The 20,320-nt window shown below is 41.1% G+C and overlaps 1 long non-coding RNA gene across 2 annotated transcripts in view; it reads right to left on the bottom strand.

The window, feature by feature from the left end:
* LOC138641469 (uncharacterized) overlaps positions 1-20,320 on the bottom strand; it is a 278,319-nt gene that overhangs the window by 169,067 nt on the left and 88,932 nt on the right. The window contains exon 2 of one of the 2 annotated variants that reach the window (XR_011313863.1): positions 5,382-5,484. The exons of the other annotated variant lie outside the window; for it this stretch is intronic. This is a non-coding gene — a long non-coding RNA (uncharacterized lncRNA). The remainder of the gene's footprint in view (positions 1-5,381; positions 5,485-20,320) is intronic. 2 annotated transcript variants of the gene reach the window in all.

The raw sequence follows: 20,320 nt of genomic DNA, 5'->3' as shown, positions 1-20,320 counted from the left end.
TAACATCCCCTCCCCATCAACGTTTGCCATGCTTGGTAGTTACCACAAGCTGAGAGGCATGGATGTTCTCTTGCTCATTGGCCGGAGCTCTCTTTTGCTGCAACTGCTCAGTGCTCCTTTTAATACAGCCTGGGGGCACCTGGGCCTTAAGACACAGACTCTTATGGAAACTACTCCATTCCTGTATGCTCCCCGTCGCCCAATCAATCTGAGGAGAATGAAGGCACAGTCAAGGCATCCCCAGAAGTACCTCATCCATATCCTCAGGAATGACAAGAAACGAGACTATCTCCTGATGTCTTGGAGACATAGTGAGAGTAAGAGGTATAGTCCGATGGAAAATCTGGGTTGGTAAAACAGACCCATTACCCACCCGAATAGACATCGGCTTAGGATGCATCACTACTGGGATTGCGTGCGATTGGGCAAAGGTAGCAGACATGAAATTGCCCTCTGCACTGGAGTCCACGCAAGCCCTAGCATTGAGAATAACTGACCAATATGACAAAGAAACCCTCAAAGGCCAATTTGGAAGACACATCAGCTGGCACTAGTGAGTCTCTCAGTAAAGCAACCATACGCTGTTACTATTTCTGACACTTGCAACATTTATTGGCAAGATGACCGGTCTGCCTGTAGGCAAAACATAGTATAGAGAGGGTGGTAAATTCCGCGAGAGAGACATCCATGGGCTCTTCAGCATCATCTGCCTGAGTTGGTGGAATCATGGGATTGGCAAAGTTCTGAGCCAACCGGAACCCAGAACTACTCTGAGCTCATTACAATCCCCGTTTAACATGCCAGAGATCTATGCAAGAGGACACGGATATTAATTCCTCCAGAGTAGTGGGAATTTCTCTAGTGGCCAAAGCATCGCTGACATGATCCGCTAAACCCATCCAAAAGATAGGTATTAACACCTTATCAGGCCACTGCAACTCGGAAGCCAGAGTGTGAAACTGAATGGCAAACTGACTAACCAAGGAGGAACCCTGAGTTAATGCCAGAAGCTGGAGTGCGGTATCATGGGTTACTTGTGGCCCCAAAAAGACCTCCTTCAGGGCATGCAAAAAAGGTGAGGCGCTCTGGGCCACCTGGTCTTTACGTTCCCACAGCAGCAAAGCCGACTACAACTCCCTGTCCATCAACACAGACACCACAAATCCCACCTTCTCTCGTTGAGATGAGAAAAGTGAGGCCAGTAGCTCCAGCTGGATTGAGCACTGGTTCCCCAGCAAGTCTTGCTGTCCCCATAGAATTTATTGGGAAGCTGGAAATGTGAAAGATAAAGAACAGGAGCTGCAGCAGAGGTCGCCCACTCAAGCGTGGACAACCTGTCCTCCAGTTGCTGGATGTACCGCTGAAGATGCTGCTCGCCAGCCATTACTAGCCAGACCCTGGCGCTAGTATACTGTTAGGGTTGGCAGATTGCGCTAAATAAAATAAATAATAAAGTGCAATCGCAACCCAGGGTCCACAGTACAGTGATTGAAAACTGCTGCTAATAAACAAAGATGGAACACATGGCGAGCGATTGCCTGTATGCAATGGGTTAATGCCACTCAGTGTGAACAGGATGCAGAGTTCCAACCTCTGTTACTTCACAGAAATAAACAGTACAGAAACAAAAGGTTAGCTCTGCAACTGAGTTGTGCCACTCACACACAGAAATGATAGAGAAGCTCTGCAACTGAGCTGTGTCACTTGTACACAGAAATGAAAGAGAAGCTCTGCAACTGATCTGTGCGGCTCGCACACAGAAACGGAACAGATGCTCTGAGCTTAATATCCTTACTAGGGTTGTGCTTGTTCTGGAACTTTGCTGTGCTAACCGCACACATGTGGTAACCAAATTCTAAGACAATGCCTAATTGCCCCCATTGATGCTAGCTGCCTGCCTATGTGTACAGTCCCAAAGCTTAGACAGACACACAACACTTGCAGACCGAGTGGTAGGAATTCACTCACATAGCCAAGCATAAAATGATACTAATGCACTGGGGTGTGCCTCTGAGAGCCTTTTATATATTACACTCATGTCCAGATGGTCAGGGCCTTGCCTGTGGACCAATCTGAAGCTGCCACATCACCAGAACAGCTGATTTCTGGACATAGAATCCAGAGCTTTAGGCTTCCGCTGCCTAACGCTGGTTGCTATAGAGTTTGCTGGAAAGCCAGCAGTAACCAAACAAACACTGTGAGCCTGAGCAAGATGCTGGGACCAATGTCTTTGCTGAGCAGCACCTTCAGTGGTAGAATCCACATGGGAGACCGCCGAGGCAGATGGCACAGCGGGAAGATCCTGACGTCTAACACTTGGTTTAAAAACAACAGCATCACTGTGCTTGATTGGCCAGTAAACTTACCAGACCTTAGCGAATCTATGGGGTATTGTCAAGAGGAAGATGAGAGATCCCACAATGCTATCAAAGTAACCTGGGCTTCCATAACCCCTTAGCAGTGGTGCAGGAGTTTCTGAGCAAAGGGTCTGAATACTTATGAGCATGTGATATTTCAGTTTTTCTTTTTTAATAAATTTGCAAAAAGTTCTACATTTCTGTTTTTTTTCAGTCAAGATGGGGTGCTGAGTGTACATTAATGTGAAAAAAATGAACTTTTTTGCATTTACGAAATGACTGCAATGAAGCAAAGAGTGACAAATATAAAAGGGGTCTAAATACTTTCCGTGCCCACTGTAGATATACACTGGCTGCCAGTGTAAAAAAAATAATAAATGTGGTAACAACATTAATAGAAATGAATGAATCAATTTGATTGAAATCAAAATTTACGTGAAATTATTTTTCATTCACAAAATTAGGCAAATTTGAACAATTTGTCAGTCTAGCTATGCAACTTACCAAAACTAGCCATAGCCATTTAACATATAAATGAAAAATATTGCACTATTGAAAAAGGCTCAAAAGACCTTGGGCACAATGTGAAGGACTAATGTGGCACCCCAGGAGTTCAGGTACCACAGTGGTATTGCCTTCCTCTCTGGGAGGGTAATGCCATGCCTAGAAATAGGAGGAATCCCTTTGGCAGGTAACCTTACATGCAACACGTTCTGACTCCAGGCCAGAAGGGGGAGCTCTACACCCGACTTGAGGGGAGGTGCTCTCTCTGGTCGGGAGGATGAGTCAGTTGCTAGGCAGTTGCTAGGCAGACAAGCAGACAGTTGACAGTTGGTAGCAGACAGTGAAGGAGCAAAGAGGTACTTAGGAGCTAAAGAAAGACTGCTACTGGGCCTCACTAAGATGAGCGCAGAAACCGGATACCGAGAGCCCGAGGCTGAGGGGGACTGCAAGCCTCACCGCAGAAACAGAAGGCAGGAAACTAAAAGGGACTTGCCCACATAATATCTTAGGTACAGCAGCAATCAGAATCCAGAGTAAACGTGAACAGAGACCAAAAAGAGATGGCTCAAGTTGCCTACCATGCAGGTACTGTCCCTGGACAGGGAAGAAAGAGGGCCTTGTTAGAGAGCTACATCCAGCCAGGGACCACAGACCAGCTAATTGTGGAAGGCTCCCAAACTGACCTGTCAAGGGGATTTCTACCTGTCTTCAGGCTGCCTAGACTCCAGCTACACCAGTTACCGGTACCCTGGACTGAGGCTGAATACCATCTCAGTATACCAGGTAAAGACTGCAACCCTGTGTCCTCCAATTATTTGCGGCATTCACCATCCCTGCCAAATACATTGGGAGGCCTGAGGACACTGCTTCACCTGTGGGAAGTGACACCATTTTTGCTGCAGCACCATAGCCCCCAGAGGACCCCTTTAAACGTCGGTCACCTCTGTCCAAGATCCACAGGTGGCAACTTTCCTTATTTCCACAACCCCTTTAAAGACCATCCCTTTTACTTGGGTGCCCAGGGCCACGGACCAGGTCGCTGCCACCGTTACCACCCCCTTAATTGCGACCAGACCCGGTACTGAGTACCCCACGGCCCAGACAGATGACTTACTTCTGCATACAATGGCTAACAAAATTGTTCACCCCTCTTGTTATTTTTTGCATTTTCTACCTCACAGCCTGGAATTTCACTATTTTTTAGGGATTATATACAGTATGTTCAATTAAAGAACATGTCTAAAATTGTGAACATTTGGTTTTCTTTTTATTGTGGACCAAGCAACAAATAGGACAAAATAACTGAAAATTTCAGCGTGCATAACTTTTCACCCCCTAAAGTACTTTACAGAGCCTACTTTTGCTGCAATTGCAGCTGCAAGTTGCTTTGCACAGGTCTCCATGAGCGTTCCACATCTTTCTTACCTCTGGGATTTTTGCCCATTCCTCAAGGCAAAGCTGCTCCAGCTCCTTCAAGATAGATGATTTCCTCTTGAGATTCTCAATTGGATTAAGGGCTGGGCTTTGACAAGGCCACTCCAAAACATTTACATGTTTTACCTTAAAGCACTTGAGTATTGCTTTAGTAGTATTCTTCAGTTATTTCTCTTGCTGGAAGGTTAACCTGTATCCCAGTCTCAAATCAATGACAAACTAAAAAACGGCATTGCCTGAGAATATCCCTGTATTTTGCACCATCCATCTTTCCCTTATCTCAGACCATTTTACCCGCCCCTGCTGCAGCAAAACATTTTTACAGCATGATGTTGCCACCACCATGTCTTACTGTGGATATAGTGTTTTTGGGAAGATAAGCTGTGTTGTTTGGTGCCAGACATATCATTTACTTTGGTAACCAATTTGTTTTCATCTGATCACAGCACTTTCCTCCAAACATTAATGGAGTCTTAGGCTACGTTCACATTAGCGTTTTGCGTGGTAGCGTCGGGCACAGCAGCGGCGACGCATGCGTCATGCGCCCCTATATTTAACATGGGGGCGCATGGACATGCGTTGTGCTGCGTTTTGCGACACATGCGTTTTTTTGTCGCAAGCGTTGGGTGCAGAAAACGCAGCAAGTTGCATTTTTTTTGCGTCCAAATTTCGGCAAAAAAGGACGCATGCGTCGCAAAAAGCTGCGTTTTAGCGTGCGTTTTGCTGCGTTTTTGTTTGCGTTGTGCGGTGCGTCGCCGACGCAGCCCCGCACAACGCAAATATGAACGCAGCCTTAGGCGAAGAAATAGTCCAGCATCATGAATAGATTCTTCTTTATTTAATTAAAATCCATACACAGGACATGAAAAGTCATGATGACAGGTGAATTTGCATTAGTGTAACGCTCGCATCAACATAATTCAGGTGAATACTAACACTTAGTGTTGAGCATTCCGATACCGCAAGTATCGGGTATCGGAATTCCGATACCGAGTTCCGATTTTTTTGTGATATCGGGAATCGGTATCGGGATTAAGATTCATGTGTAAAATAAAGAATAGAAATAAAAAATATTGATATACTTACCCTCGGACGCGCCCTGGTTGTCACCGCTGCAACCGCCATGCTTCCGTTCCTAAGAATGAGCGCGTTAAGGACCTTCGATGACGTCGCGGCTTGTGATTGGTCGCTTGTAAAACATAAATGTTAGCAAATTAGTTTTCCTAATTATAAATTCCCTAATTTATGCAAGAAAAATATTTAGAATTGAGAATCTTCTAAATATTTTTCTACCTACTGGCTAACATGGTACCAAGATATATATCTTTCCCGTATCTAATTTATGCTCTACCACAACATATCAGACTCTCGCCTACCATCGAAACCTTCAAAAAGAACCTGAAGACCCACCTCTTCCGACAAGCCTACAACCTGCAGTAACCACCGATTGACCAAACCGCTGCACGGCCAGCTCTACCCTCACCTACTGTATCCTCACCCATCCCTTGTAGATTGTGAGCCCTCGCGGGCAGGGTCCTCTCTCCTCCTGTACCAGTTGTGACTTGTATTTTTCAAGATTATTGTACTTGTTTTATTATGTATACCCCTCCTCACATGTAAAGCGCCATGGAATAAATGGCGCTATAATAATAAATAATAATAATAATGCAAGTTATTTATGTTTCCAATTACAAGTTGCAAGTTACATATGGTATTGCTTGTTTGTCAGTGATTATAATTTTTTTTGCAATTTCTTTTTTTAGTACATTTTTATTTATTGAAAAGTAAAAGACAAGTAAGACAATAAATAGTTATGTCATTAATTGGAATTTTTAACAAAGTCAGAAATATTTTAAGAAACTGAGCTCAAACTGAGATAGCAGAAACATATAACATAGTGCATGTCAGCACAGATATGGTTGACTGTAAGTTATTAACATTTTTAATAAACAATCAGACAGCAATGTCATTTAGATTTGCAAGAATACAAAGAAGAAAACGCCTTTTTTAAACTCTCCCTATTGTGAGCCTGTAAAAATGTAAGTAGTCGAAAACCTTAGTGGAGAGTGCACAGTAATTCAAAGTATGCATATAATGCTAAATGTTATGATACTGGTGTATTAAATTATTAAAATTTAAAGAAAAAAATAATAATTTTAAAATCCGTTTAAGATACCTTTTGGTTTACTCAATAGCAATAACATAATCTAACTTTCACGTTGTACTTTGACACTGAAGCATATAATTTGATCTTTCCTTCAGTTAGTCATCGGGATATAGATTTTTATATAATCATTACTCATAATGTTCTGACAGATAATACTATTACCATTGTCCCTTTCTTTCTGTTATTACAAAACTCTTCTGGCTTTGTGAAAATTTTAATTTGTTAAAATGTAATAAAAGAACATCTAAGTTAAGCTATAATTTATGAAAATTTGAGATGTGCTAGTTGGCATTCTTATTATTAGACATCAAAAAGTTTTTCATATCAAATGTGTAATTATAAAAAATGTTATGAGATTTTCAGACACTTTTTTCCCAATCATTTGCATCTATTTGATTTTTAAAGAGAAATGTGTACTCAGTTCTAATTTTAGTTGAAACATCACCCAAAGTGCCAGTGAAGAAGTCCAATAGCTTTCCTAACTTCCTAATTTGACAAAATCAATACTTTTATATTACCTCATTTTCTAGAGTTCTAAATCTGATTTTTACCTTTTTGTCATTTTGGACATTTAAAGTCTTGTTAGACTAAGATAGCAATTAAAACAGAATTTGTCCACTGAGTACATTTTTTTCATTCACCAATTCGGCCACTAAGTCTTAACAAAACCTTAAATGTTTAATTAGAAGTAATAGCTAATGGCACACTAACTTTAACTCCTTCATCCCGAGTCTGTTTCTACTTTCATGACCAGGTCAAACTTTACAATTTTGACCAGTGTCACTTTATATGGTAACAACTCTGGAATGCCTCTACGGATCCCACTGATTCTGATTTTTTTCTGATATATTGTACTTCATGTTAGTAGTAACATTTCTTCTATATGACTTGCATTTATTTATGGAAATAAATGGAAATTTGGAGAAAATTTTGCAATTTTCAAAATTTTTATGCACTTAACCCCTTCATGACCTTGGGATTTTCCGTTTTTCCATGTTTGTTTTTCACTCCTCTCTTCCCAGAGCCATAACTTTTTTATTTTTCTGTCAATATGGCCATGTGAGGGCTTATTTTTTGTGGGACAAGTTGTACTTTTGAACAACATCATTGGTTTTACCATGACATGTACTAGAAAATGGGAAATAAATTGCAAGTGCGGTGAAATTGTAAAAAAAAGTGCAATCCCATGCGTGTTTTTTGTTCGGCTTTTTTGCTATGTTCACTAATTTCTTAAACTGACCTGCCTCCATGATTCTCCACGTCAGTACGAGTTCATAGACACCAAACATGTCTAGTTAATTTTTATCTAAGTGGTGAAAAATAATTCCAAACTTTGCTAAAAAAAAACAAAATTGCGCTATTTTCCGATACCCGTAGCATCTCCAATTTTCTTGATCTGAGGTCGGGTGAGGGCTTATTTTTTGCATGCCAAGCTGAAATTTTTAGTGATACCATTTTGCTGCAGATACGTTCTTTTTATCTCCCGCTATTGCATTTTAATGCAATGTCGCAGCGACCAAAAAAAGTAATTTTGGCGTTTCTAATTTTTTTCTCGTTATGCCATTTAGTGATCAGGTTAATCCTTTTTTTATTGATAGATCGGGCGATTCTGAACTTTGCGATACCAAATATGTGTATATTTGATTTAACTTTTATTGTTTTAGTTTGAATGGGGCAAAAGGGAGGTCATTTAAACTTTTATATTTTTTTATTTATTTCATATTTTTTTTAAACATTTTTTTACTTTTGCCATGCTTCAATAGCTTCCATGGGAGGCTAGAAGCTGGCATAGGCTGATCAGCTCCGCTACATAGCAGCAATCATCAGATCGCTCCTATCTAGCTTAATTACAGGCTTGCTATGAGCGCCGTTCACAGGGTGGCGCTCACAGCAAACCGGCATCAGTAACCATAGAGGTCTCACGGACCTCTATGGTTACTATCCTGATGCATCGCTGACCCCCAATCATGTGACGGGGTCGGCGATGCGTGCATTTCCAGATGCGCGGCCGGAAGCAGTAGTTAAATGCCACTGTCAGCACTTGACAGCGGCATTTAACTAGTTACTAGCGGTGGGTGGATCACGATTCCACTCGCCGCTAATGCGCGCACATGTCAGCTGTTCAAAACAGCTGACATGTTGCGGCTTTGATGTGGACTCACCGCCGGAGTCCATATCAAAGCAGGGGATCTGACCTCAGGCGTGCTATCACATCTGAGGTCAGAAAGGGGTTAAACCAGAAAGTTATGTCACCCAAAATAGTTAAAATGACATTTCCCACATATCTACTTTACATCCGCATAAATTTTGAAACTTTTTTTAGGCAGTTAGAAGGGTTAAAAGTTTACCAGTGATTTCTAATTTTCCAGCAAAATTTACAAAACAATTTTTTTAGGGACCACATTACATTTGAAGTGACTTTGAAGGGGGCAATATGACAGAAAATACCCAAAAGCTACACCATTCTAAAGACTGCGCTCCTCAAAGTCCTGAAAACACAGTTAAGAAGTTTATTAACCCTTTGTTAGGTGTCAAGTTCCTGCCGCTGCACAGGGGGAATCTCAAACCATGTCCACTGCGGTCTCCCATTCTTCTCCAGCTGCAGTGGAGCCTGCTCAGCAGAGACATCGGTCCCAGCGTCTCGCTCAGGCAGATACTGTGCGCTTGGTTACTGCTGCCTTTTCAGATCCAGCCATTGTAACCAGCACTGATCAGCGGCGAACAGACGCTCCTGGGACTAAGTCCTGCTTTTTCTCTACTGAGCATGCCCAAGGGACGACCTCGCATTGGAGGTTGGGGTTCACATGCTCAGGTCCTGTAGCGGCGCCTATTGGATCACTAGGAATATCCTGGAGAGCTTCCGATATAAAAGGCTCACACGGCCGCACGGCCATGCGCTAGTGTAAACTTGATAATGTGTGTGTAGATGAACGACTGTGGATGGATGAAAGCTCCTTAATCATTCTCATTCATTGTGTTGTTGACTGCTCACGAATGGTGGAAGCTATCTAGCGCCTGACAGTGCTATCTGCACATGTAGCACGTTATAGTCCCTTTTTGCAGTGCCCGTCTCTACGGCACTGTGAGCAAAGAGTGCACTTTCCTGACAGCCTGTCAGTGTAGGGTGGGAATTCCCGCTTGGACTCTGCATCTGACTGGGGGCGTCCTCAGGCGCGGGCTCAAAAGCCACCGAGGGTCAGAGCGAGTCCAATCCCCAGTTTAGTGGGGGTGATTCATAGAGATCTCACTAGTGTCTTGCAGCTGCACCCTGTGACTGCTAACAGGGCGCAGCATATTTTGGTGACTCTGTGAAGCAACAGAGTTTGCTTCCATTCACACTGGGTGAAGTCTAACCCACGTGTGAGCAAGTGTCCATCCGCCATTACTCAGCAGTGGGTACCATCTCTGCACGGTGGACCCCGGGCAGCGAACACACCTCATATCTACCTCTTTATTATTTGGTGCGTTCCGCTAGCCCTAACAGCCTTCATGTGCTTCACAAGAATTAATGCGGATGGAAAAAATGAACATTAATTTTTTTCAGAAAAAAATTAATCTAGACCCATTTTTTTTTTATTTTCACAGTGGTAACAGGAGAAAATGGATCCCAAAATTTGCTATGGTCTAGTCTGTGCTTAGCGCTATCTCAACACAAGCAGAAATCTCAAATCCGTACAGAAATTGGCACGGTCAATTGCAGTTTTTAGTTTGTTTCCTTTTTTCCCAAGTGAGTTGCTACAGTGTCATTGCAGCTGCAAACTAATTATGGACACTGTAGCTAAACTGTTGTCACTTATCTCAACCTTGGCCAAATGGAGCTGTGCTTAAAAACACTGGATGAGCAATATCCAAGTATAAAAAGAAACAGGTAATAATTACATATAATTTCTTATTTACATATCATTTTCAAGATCATGATTGATTGTAAGGTTAGCTGAAATGATCTATTTAAAGAGATAATTAGCTTGATTTTGGTTAAGGATATGGTACTTCACAAGACCAGAACCAGAAAACAGCTTTAGTTATTTAAATATACTAAGACTTTCTCTCCATCAGCATCAGCTTTCAGGTTGTGTTTCTTGCTATGTTTCTTTATTTCATTTAAGTATGTGAATGTTCATAATGATTACTTTAGTATATCTATAGAAAAAGGCAATTCTGTCCAAAACCCAAGACTTTCATTGGAATGAGGAGCACATTCTAAAGTCTGCTTTGTTTGTTAGCAACACATACAGTGGCAAATAAAAGGCCAGATGATGCAAATTGATGCAAATTTTTGATGCACTCTGAAAATGAAAATGGTGGAGGCTCACAAAGCAGGAAAAGGCTTTAAGAAGATAGCAAAGTGTTTTCAAGTGTACCTTTCCTCGGTTCAAAATATAATAAAGGAATGGCAGTTCACAGGAACAATGGAGGTCAAGATAAGGGCTGTAAGACCACGCAAAATTTCAGTGAGAGCTGCTCATAAGATTGCTAGAGAAGCAAATCAGAAAGCTCACTTGAATGCAAAAGACCTTCAGAAATATTAAGCCAACTATAGAGTTGTAGTACATTGTTCTACTGTTCTGAGACACCTGCACAAATATGTCCTTCATGGAAGAGTCATCAAAAGAAAACCTCTCCTGCATCCTCACCACAAAATTCAGTATCAGAAGTATGCAAAAGAACATCTTGGCAATCTTGATGCATTTTGGAAACAAGTTCTGTGGACCGATGAGGTTAAAATGTCTTTGGCCACAATGATCAAAGGTATGTGTGGGCAAAGAAGGGCGTTGAATTTCAGAAAGAGGACATCTCACCAACCATTAAGGATGGGGGTGGATCAATCATGCTTTGGGGTTGTGTTGCAGTCTTGGCACGAGGATCATTTCATGAGAAGAATGGATCCAATGAAATGTCAACAAAATCTTGATGCAAACATAACACCATCAGTAAAAAAAACCATAGTTAAAAGAGGATGGCTTCTACAAATGGATAATGATCACAAACAAGTTAAAGTTCACAACAGACTATCTCAAAAGGTGCAAGCTGAAGGTTTTACAATGGCCCTCACAGTCCTGTAATCTGAACATCATTGAAAATCTGTTTCAAGATCTCAAAATGGCAGTGCATGCAAAATGACCCAGGAATCTCACAGAACTGGAAGAATTTTCCACAGATGAATGGATGAAAATCCCCCAAACAAGTATTGAAAGACTCTTATTTGGCTACAAAAAGTGTTTACTAGCTGTGATACTTGCAAAAGGGATTGTTACCATATACTAACCATACAGAGTACCCAATCTTTGCATCAGTCCATTTTCCTTTTTGTAATTTTTAAGATGTAAAAATTTGCTATATATATATATATATATATATATATATATATATATATATATATATATATATATATATATATATAACATTTTTTTTCCCAATGACAGATATTTTCACCAGGGGTGCCTGAACATTTACATGCTATTGTACAAAGGAATCTCACAAACCTTCATTGTAAGGGAACTGTGAGTGATAGGTGACTGTTTGAAATTACTTCTTATCTTTTGTAATGTTTGTAATTGTAGGGTTATTTTTATTACATAATGTGATATGCTCATATTTGATTGATATTTGAAAATAGTGAAACAACTCTAATAAAAAGTAACCTAAATTCTTATAAGAATTGTGCTTGTAGAAAGTGAAAATGATTTCCATACTTATTGTCACAGCAATAAAAAATTGTTTTTTTTTAATCTAATTCCATAGCAGTTAAATGTACATGAGGTCATTGATTTTAGAAGACAGATGGTGACATCCATTGGGCCAAAGGATTTTAGGATACTGTAGAAATCAGCTGTGCCCTCAGGTCATCAGTTTGGGATTAGGATTTAGAGGATGATCTAGATTCCTGAATTAATGCATTTTGTCACCAGTTTTTGCAAAATATGTAATATGCGAGTTTTCCGTCCTTTTTAAGGCACAATTGTATATATACAAATACTTAAAAATAATGATTAAATATAAGAAATTCTATTACACAAGCCCATTTTTAAATAATGTTCTGAATGTTCATTTACTTTTTCTACAAATGATAAAATATGATACATGTGGATTTTTGCCAGCAAAGTTTGTGCTTTTATAGGAAGGTTTTAGCAATGGTTTGAAAAGTGCAGCTTGTAATTAATGCGTTATATTAGGATTTGCATTGCTGTCATGGCACCAAAATGCTAACATTGACAGAGTCTTAAAGTTTGTTACCAGGTAAAAAAGGCCAAATTTTGCTCCTATTTTATTCCTGCTGCTTTACTGGTCATTATGGTTTCCAAATGTGAACACTTACCAAAGGCCAATGTCTGTATGCCTGGGTGAATGTGGACACCTCTGTTCAGTAAAGCCTACATATGAGTTGGCCGGGACCAAGTGTGATGAGATGCAATTAAAAACCACATGGTGATGGGAGGAGTGCGCAGTCAGTAAGCTAACATAGGAATGACATTTGGACAGGGGGGTCAGGGACCCATCAGTTCTGAGACCACCTTGACGACTGGTTGATGGGCTCACACTATTTGATTATATCAAATTCTGTGCAAAGCGTCTCTTAAATATTTTCCTAATGTTCAAAAGCCATTTTGCTATTCATATTTCATATATTTCATATTAGACATGCTTTTGCACGATAGAGTGCAACCTTTTTTGTATATTTATGTATGGAGGTAGCTGCTCCTGGTATGCACCTATTCACACTAGTTTGGATGTGCGAGTCTTTTTTTGTCATTCCTATGTTAGCTGACTGACTGCGCACTCCTCCCATCACCATGTGGTTTTTAATTGCATCTCATCACACTTGGTCCCGGCCAACTCATATGTAGGCTTTACTGAACAGAGGTGGCCACATTCACCCAGGCATACAGACATTGGCCTTTGGTAAGTGTTCACATTTGGACAGGGGGGTCAGGGACCCATCAGTTCTGAGACCACCTTGACGATTGGTTGATGGGCTCACACTATTTGATTATATCAAATTCTGTGCAAAGCGTCTCTTAAATATTTTCCTAATGTTCAAAAGCAATTTTTGCTATTCATATTTCATATATTTCATATTAGACATGCTTTTGTACGATAGAGTGCAACCTTTTTTGTATATTTATGTATGGAGGTAGCTGCTCCTGGTATGCACCTATTCACACTAGTTTGGATGTGCGAGTCTTTTTTTGTCATATCTTTAAATACATGTCACATATGCATACTTGAATTACCCAATTTTTATTTTTTGGTGTATATGGTACTTTGCCTTATAAATATATTGTTTTTTCTCATTTATTTTGATTATAGTTGAATGACCCTTTTAAACTTTTTAATGTACAAAGGGATCTTCATTTAATTAAAGTATTTATTTGCTTTCCCTGACAGATGAAAACTATTTTGCAAATTGCTTAATTTGGTGTTAGAACTGGCGAAACACACCAAATAATATAAAGGTAGTAATAAGGTGAGTTCGCAGCCCCGGGGTCCACCGTGCAGAGATGGTACCTGCTGCCCGGCAATGGCGGATGCTATATAGTAGTATAATGTGAACACATGCGGGTTAACTTCACCCGGTATGTAGGAGGCGAACCCTGTTGCATCACAGGGCTGCAATACCGTAGAGTGAATGCTAATGTTTGGTCACAAGACTCTGCCCCAAGGACACAGGGTCAGAGTCTCTCTATACCCACTAGCACTCGGCGCCACAACTGCAGTGAAAAGGAGAAACTAAACACAAAAGATTTGGTGCACTGAGTGCACGCAGGACCGCTCTGGCGGATGCCACTAACTAACTAGGGACCGGAAAGCACACTAGCTGCGCACAGCGCCGCACTGGCGGACACTGCTGTATTGATGCTGTGGTATTGTGCCTCATGCTGGATGGCACTAACTGGCTCTAGTCAGCTCCAAACACCCAAACCACATACAACAACACCAGGGAAGGGGTTGACTAGGAGCTTTTGCCAGATAGAATACACACATCCACACACACACGATTTTAGTTTTGTACTGGAGCATGGCCGAGTGGTCATGCAAACCTTTTATAGTGGCATCCTTCCGGGACCGTCCCAGTGGTCCAATCAGGGCCGGTTCAGGACCTGAGCATGTGACCCCCAACCTCCAATGAGGTTCGACTCACAGGCATGCTCAGTTGAGAAAAAGCAAGACTTAGTCCCAGGAACGTCAGCTCACCGCTGAATACTGTTGGTTGTAATAGCAGAACCAGGAATGAAAGTGGTAACCAGAGACACAGCATCGGCTTGAGCAAGATGCTAGGACTGGTGTCTCTGCTGAGCAGGCTCCTCTGCAGCTGAGGAAAATGGGAGACCACAGAGGACATGGTTTGAGATTCCCCCTGTGCAGCTGTGGGAACTCGACACCTAACATTTGGAATTTATGAATCATATGAACAATACATGAAAAGATCCCATGGTAATTTATCTCTTCCCATCCTATGATATACTTTTTCAGTCTCGTGCAGTCCTAGCTAATGCTAAAATCACTATAACATATTTTCCATCCTAGTATCGTCCAATAGGGCTATTCAGATGACCATTTTTTTTTCACGGACTAATTGTCCACATAAAAAAAAATCGCAGTACGCTCTAATCTTCTTCATATTTCATATGAGACTTGCCTATTCAAGTTTACAGATGTGCAAATAAAATGGAATCCCATGTAAATCAACCACATAGGATCCCATTTTTATTCTATGATCACACTATCATTATTTGGTCAGTATTTTACCTCAGTATTTTTAAGCCAAAATCAGGAGTAGGTAAAAAATGCAGAAGTGGTGCACGTGTTTCTATTATATTTTTTCTCTGATTGTATGTCACCTTGTGTTGGCTTACAAATACTGATGTAAAATACTGACTAAATAGTGTGACAAAGACACATTATCATTAGTGTTGAGCATTCCGATACCGCAAGTATCGGGTATCGGCCGATATTTGCGGTATCGGAATTCCGATACCGAGTTCCGATATTTTTGTGATATCGGGAATCGGTATCGGGATTAAGATTCATGTGTAAAATAAAGAATAAAAATAAAAAATATTGATATACTTACCCTCGGACGCGCCCTGGTTGTCACCGCTGCAACCGCCATGCTTCCGTTCCTAAGAATGAGCGCGTTAAGGACCTTCGACGATGTTGCGGCTTGTGATTGGTCGCTGAGCGGTCATGTGACCGCTCACGCGACCAATCACAAGCCGCGATGTCATCGAAGGTCCTTAACGCGCTCATTCTTAAGAAGGGAAGCATGGCGGTTGCAGCGGTGACAACAAGGGCGCGTCCGAGGGTAAGTATATCAATTTTTTTTATTTTAATTCTTTATTTTACACATGAATATGGATCCCAGGGCCTGAAGGAGAGTTTCCTCTCCTTCAGACCCTGGGAATCATAGAGGATACCTTCCGATATTTGTGTCCCATTGACTTGTATTGGTATCGGATATCGGTATCGGTGATATCCGATATTTTTCGGATATCGGCCGATACCATCCGATACCGATACTTTCAAATATCGGACGGTATCGCTCAACACTAATTATCATTAATGATGAGAGAGTGTGTTCGTCACTACTCGTTACTCGCTCGAGCATCAGTGTGTTTGGGATGCTTGTTACTTGGTAAGTATTTTTTAATGCTCGAGTGGGAGTATAATTGGCGCTTTTTAGATAGCTAATGAACATGTGGGGATTGCCTGCCAGTTACTGTAATGCTGTTGCAATCTTTGTTGTAAAATTACTATGATTAGCTGGCCGCATAGCATCATCAGGACTATATAAGACCTATATAAGTCCATGCTCATCACACTGTACCACAGAAACAGGCAGAAAAGGTACAGTTGCTGATGAGACAGGGACAGAATTGTAGCTGCTTATTAGATAGGGATTCATTCACATTTATATTTCTTTTAAGAACAACAGCAGCCGTTCTTAGTGTTAATTATAATCAATAGCAATACTGCTGTTGGCAGCACTTAGGGAGAGATTGTCCTGAAAGGTTCATGCAAGAAAGGATAATGTGAATTTCATGCCCTTTATGCTGCAACCTGCAACTCATACCAAAACCCCTTCTCATGGCTAATAATGTTCTTTTGGCTCTTAATTCTCCAACTTGTTCTGAGCAGGGAAATAGTGTACACTATTTTTACTGAGTCAGTTGTGCATCAAAAGCATACAGCCAGGCTTGCTTTGATCTCAAGCATTGCTATATGGATACTGCAGTCTTATACATCGTTCTGAGGTGAGCAAATTTGCCTGACTTTGTAATACTGCATTATTTTTGAGTTTTGAAATTTTACACACCATTTAGAGTTTTGCCTCAAAACTTCCCCTCCAAAAAAATTGCATTGCTATATTGATACTGCAGTCTTATACAGTGGGGCAAAAAAGTATTTAGTCAGTCAGCAATAGTGCAAGTTCCACCACTTAAAAAGATGAGAGGCGTCTGTAATTTACATCATAGGTAGACCTCAACTATGGGAGACAAACTGAGAAAAAAAAATCCAGAAAATCACATTGTCTGTTTTTTTAACATTTTATTTGCATATTATGGTGGAAAATAAGTATTTGGTCAGAAACAAAATTTCATCTCAATACTTTGTAATATATCCTTTGTTGGCAATGACAGAGGTCAAACGTTTTCTGTAAGTCTTCACAAGGTTGCCACACACTGTTGTTGGTATGTTGGCCCATTCCTCCATGCAGATCTCCTCTAGAGCAGTGATGTTTTTGGCTTTTCGCTTGGCAACATGGACTTTCAACTCCCTCCAAAGGTTTTCTATAGGGTTGAGATCTGGAGACTGGCTAGGCCACTCCAGGACCTTGAAATGCTTCTTACGAAGCCACTCCTTCGTTGCCCTGGTGGTGTGCTTTGCATCATTGTCATGTTGAAAGACCCAGCCACGTTTCATCTTCAATGCCCTTGCTGATGGAAGGAGATTTGCACTCAAAATCTCACGATACATGGCCCCATTCATTCTTTCATGTACCCGGATCAGTCGTCCTGGCCCTTTTGCAGAGAAACAGCCCCAAAGCATGATGTTTCCACCACCATGCTTTACAGTAGGTATGGTGTTTGATGGATGCAACTCAGTATTCTTTTTCCTCCAAACACGACAAGTTGTGTTTCTACCAAACAGTTCCAGTTTGGTTTCATCAGACCATAAGGACATTCTCCCAAAACTCCTCTGGATCATCCAAATGCTCTCTAGCAAACTTCAGACGGGCCCGGACATGTACTGGCTTAAGCAGTGGGACACGTCTGGCACTGCAGGATCTGAGTCCATGGTGGCGTAGTGTGATACTTATGGTAGGCCTTGTTACATTGGTCCCAGCTCTCTGCAGTTCATTCACTAGGTCCCCCCGCGTGGTTCTGGGATTTTTGCTCACCGTTCTTGGGATCATTCTGACCCCACGGGGTGGGATTTTGCGTGGAGCCCCAGATCGAGGGAGATTATCAGTGGTCTTGTATGTCTTCCATTTTCTAATTATTGCTCCCACTGTTGATTTCTTCACTCCAAGCTGGTTGGCTATTGCAGATTCAGTCTTCCCAGCCTGGTGCAGGGCTACAATTTTGTTTCTGGTGTCCTTTGACAGCTCTTTGGTCTTCACCATAGTGGAGTTTGGAGTCAGACTGTTTGAGGGTGTGCACAGGTGTCTTTTTATACTGATAACAAGTTTAAACAGGTGCCATTACTACAGGTAATGAGTGGAGGAAAGAGGAGACTCTTAAAGAAGAAGTTACAGGTCTGTGAGAGCCAGAAATCTTGATTGTTTGTTTCTGACCAAATACTTATTTTCCACCATAATATGCAAATAAAATGTTAAAAAAACAGACAATGTGATTTTCTGGATTTTTTTTCTCAGTTTGTGTCCCATAGTTGAGGTCTACCTATGATGTAAATTACAGACGCCTCTCATCTTTTTAAGTGGTGGAACTTGCACTATTGCTGACTGACTAAATACTTTTTTGCCCCACTGTACATCCATCTGAATTGAGCAAACTTTGTTGGCGTTGTAATACTGTCATTTTTTTGAGCAGTGAAATTTTATATTGCATTAATTGTGCTAGAATTGGTCCTCAAAACTGTCCCCCCAAAGAAAAAATATGGTTACAAATAGTATTGCTATTTTGATACTGCCGTCTTATACGTCCATCTGAAGTGTGCACATTTTGCTGCCATTGTAATATTGCATTTTTTTGAGCTGTGAAATTTTAAACAGCATTTATTGTGTTGGACCTCAACCCCCCCCCCAAAAAAAAAAAAAAAAATTGTTTGTTAAAAAAATTGCATTGATATATTGATGTTGCAGTCTTAGGCCGCCGTCACACATGCGAGTTTTACGGACGTAAGAGCGCAGAATCTACGTCCGTAAAACTCGCAAAAAATACGGCACAATTATTCTCTATGCCCCTGCTCCTATTTGCCGTATTTTACTGATCAGTATTATACGGCTTTCTACGGCCGTACAAAATCGCAGCATGCTGCGTTTGTCACCGTACTGCGCAAGAAATACGCCAATGAAAGTCTATGGAAGCGTGAAAAATACGGATTACACACGGACAAGCAGTGTGACTTGCGAGAAATACGCAGCGCTGTTAGAGAGAAAAGCCGGTAATTCAGTGCGGTGTACAGTAAAATCACACTGACAGCTTACAGTAGAATAGGTAGAATAAATGTGTACACATAGAATAGGTATATATATATATATATATATATATATATATATATGTCAGTGAGACACATATATGTATATATATTAATATTTATTCCAGCGCTAGACAGCTTGAAAGCCGGTAATTCAATTACCGGCTTTTTCCTTCTCCTTCCTAAAACCCGACATGATTTGAGACATGGTTTACATACAGTAAACCATGTCTTCTCTCCATTTTTTTTGCAGATTCCACACTACTAATGTCAGTAGTGTGTATCTGCAAAATTTGGCCGTTCTAGCTCTTAAAATAAAGGGTTAAATGGCGGAAAAAATTGGCGTGGGCTCCCGCGCAATTTTCTCCGCCAGAGTAGTAAAGCCAGTGACTGAGGGCAGATATTAATAGCCTGGAGAGGGTCCACGGTTATTGGCCCCCCCCTGGCTACAAATATCTGCCCCCAGCCACCCCAGAAAAGGCACATCTGGAAGATGCGCCTATTCTGGCACTTGGCCACTCTCTTCCCATTCCCGTGTAGCGGTGGGATATGGGGTAATGAAGGGTTAATGCCACCTTGCTATTGTAAGGTGACATTAAGCCTAATTAATAATGGAGAGGCGTCAATTATGACACCTATCCATTATTAATCCAATACTAGTAAAGGGTTAAATAAAACACAAACACATTTTTTAAAATTATTTTAATGAAATAAAAACAATGGTTGTTGCAGTATTTTATTCAACGCCCAATCCAGTCACTGAAGACCCTCGTTCTGTGAGTAAAAAAACATAATAAACCAACAATATACTTACCCTCCGCAGATCTGTAACGTCCAACGATGTAAATCCTTCTGAAGGGGTTAAAACATTTTGCAGCAAGGAGCTGTGCTAATGCAGGCTGCTCCTCGCTGCAAAACCCCAGGGAATGAGGCTAAAAATAGATCAATGATCTATATTTAGCTTCATTGGCGGTGAGGCGCCCTCTGCTGGCTGTTCATAGATCGTGGGAAATTACCTAGAAAGCTCCCAGGCTTGAAAGCCGGTAATTCAATTACCGGCTTTTTCCTTCTCCTTCCTAAAACCCGACATGATTTGAGACATGGTTTACATACAGTAAACCATGTCTTCTCTCCATTTTTTTTGCAGATTCCACACTACTAATGTCAGTAGTGTGTATCTGCAAAATTTGGCCGTTCT

Source organism: Ranitomeya imitator, chromosome 6 (genome assembly GCF_032444005.1).
Source record: "Ranitomeya imitator isolate aRanImi1 chromosome 6, aRanImi1.pri, whole genome shotgun sequence".
In the NCBI taxonomy this organism is placed as follows: domain Eukaryota; kingdom Metazoa; phylum Chordata; class Amphibia; order Anura; family Dendrobatidae; genus Ranitomeya; species Ranitomeya imitator.
The sequence above is the reverse complement of the archived record's forward strand: the minus strand, read 5'-3'. Positions and strand labels throughout refer to the sequence as shown.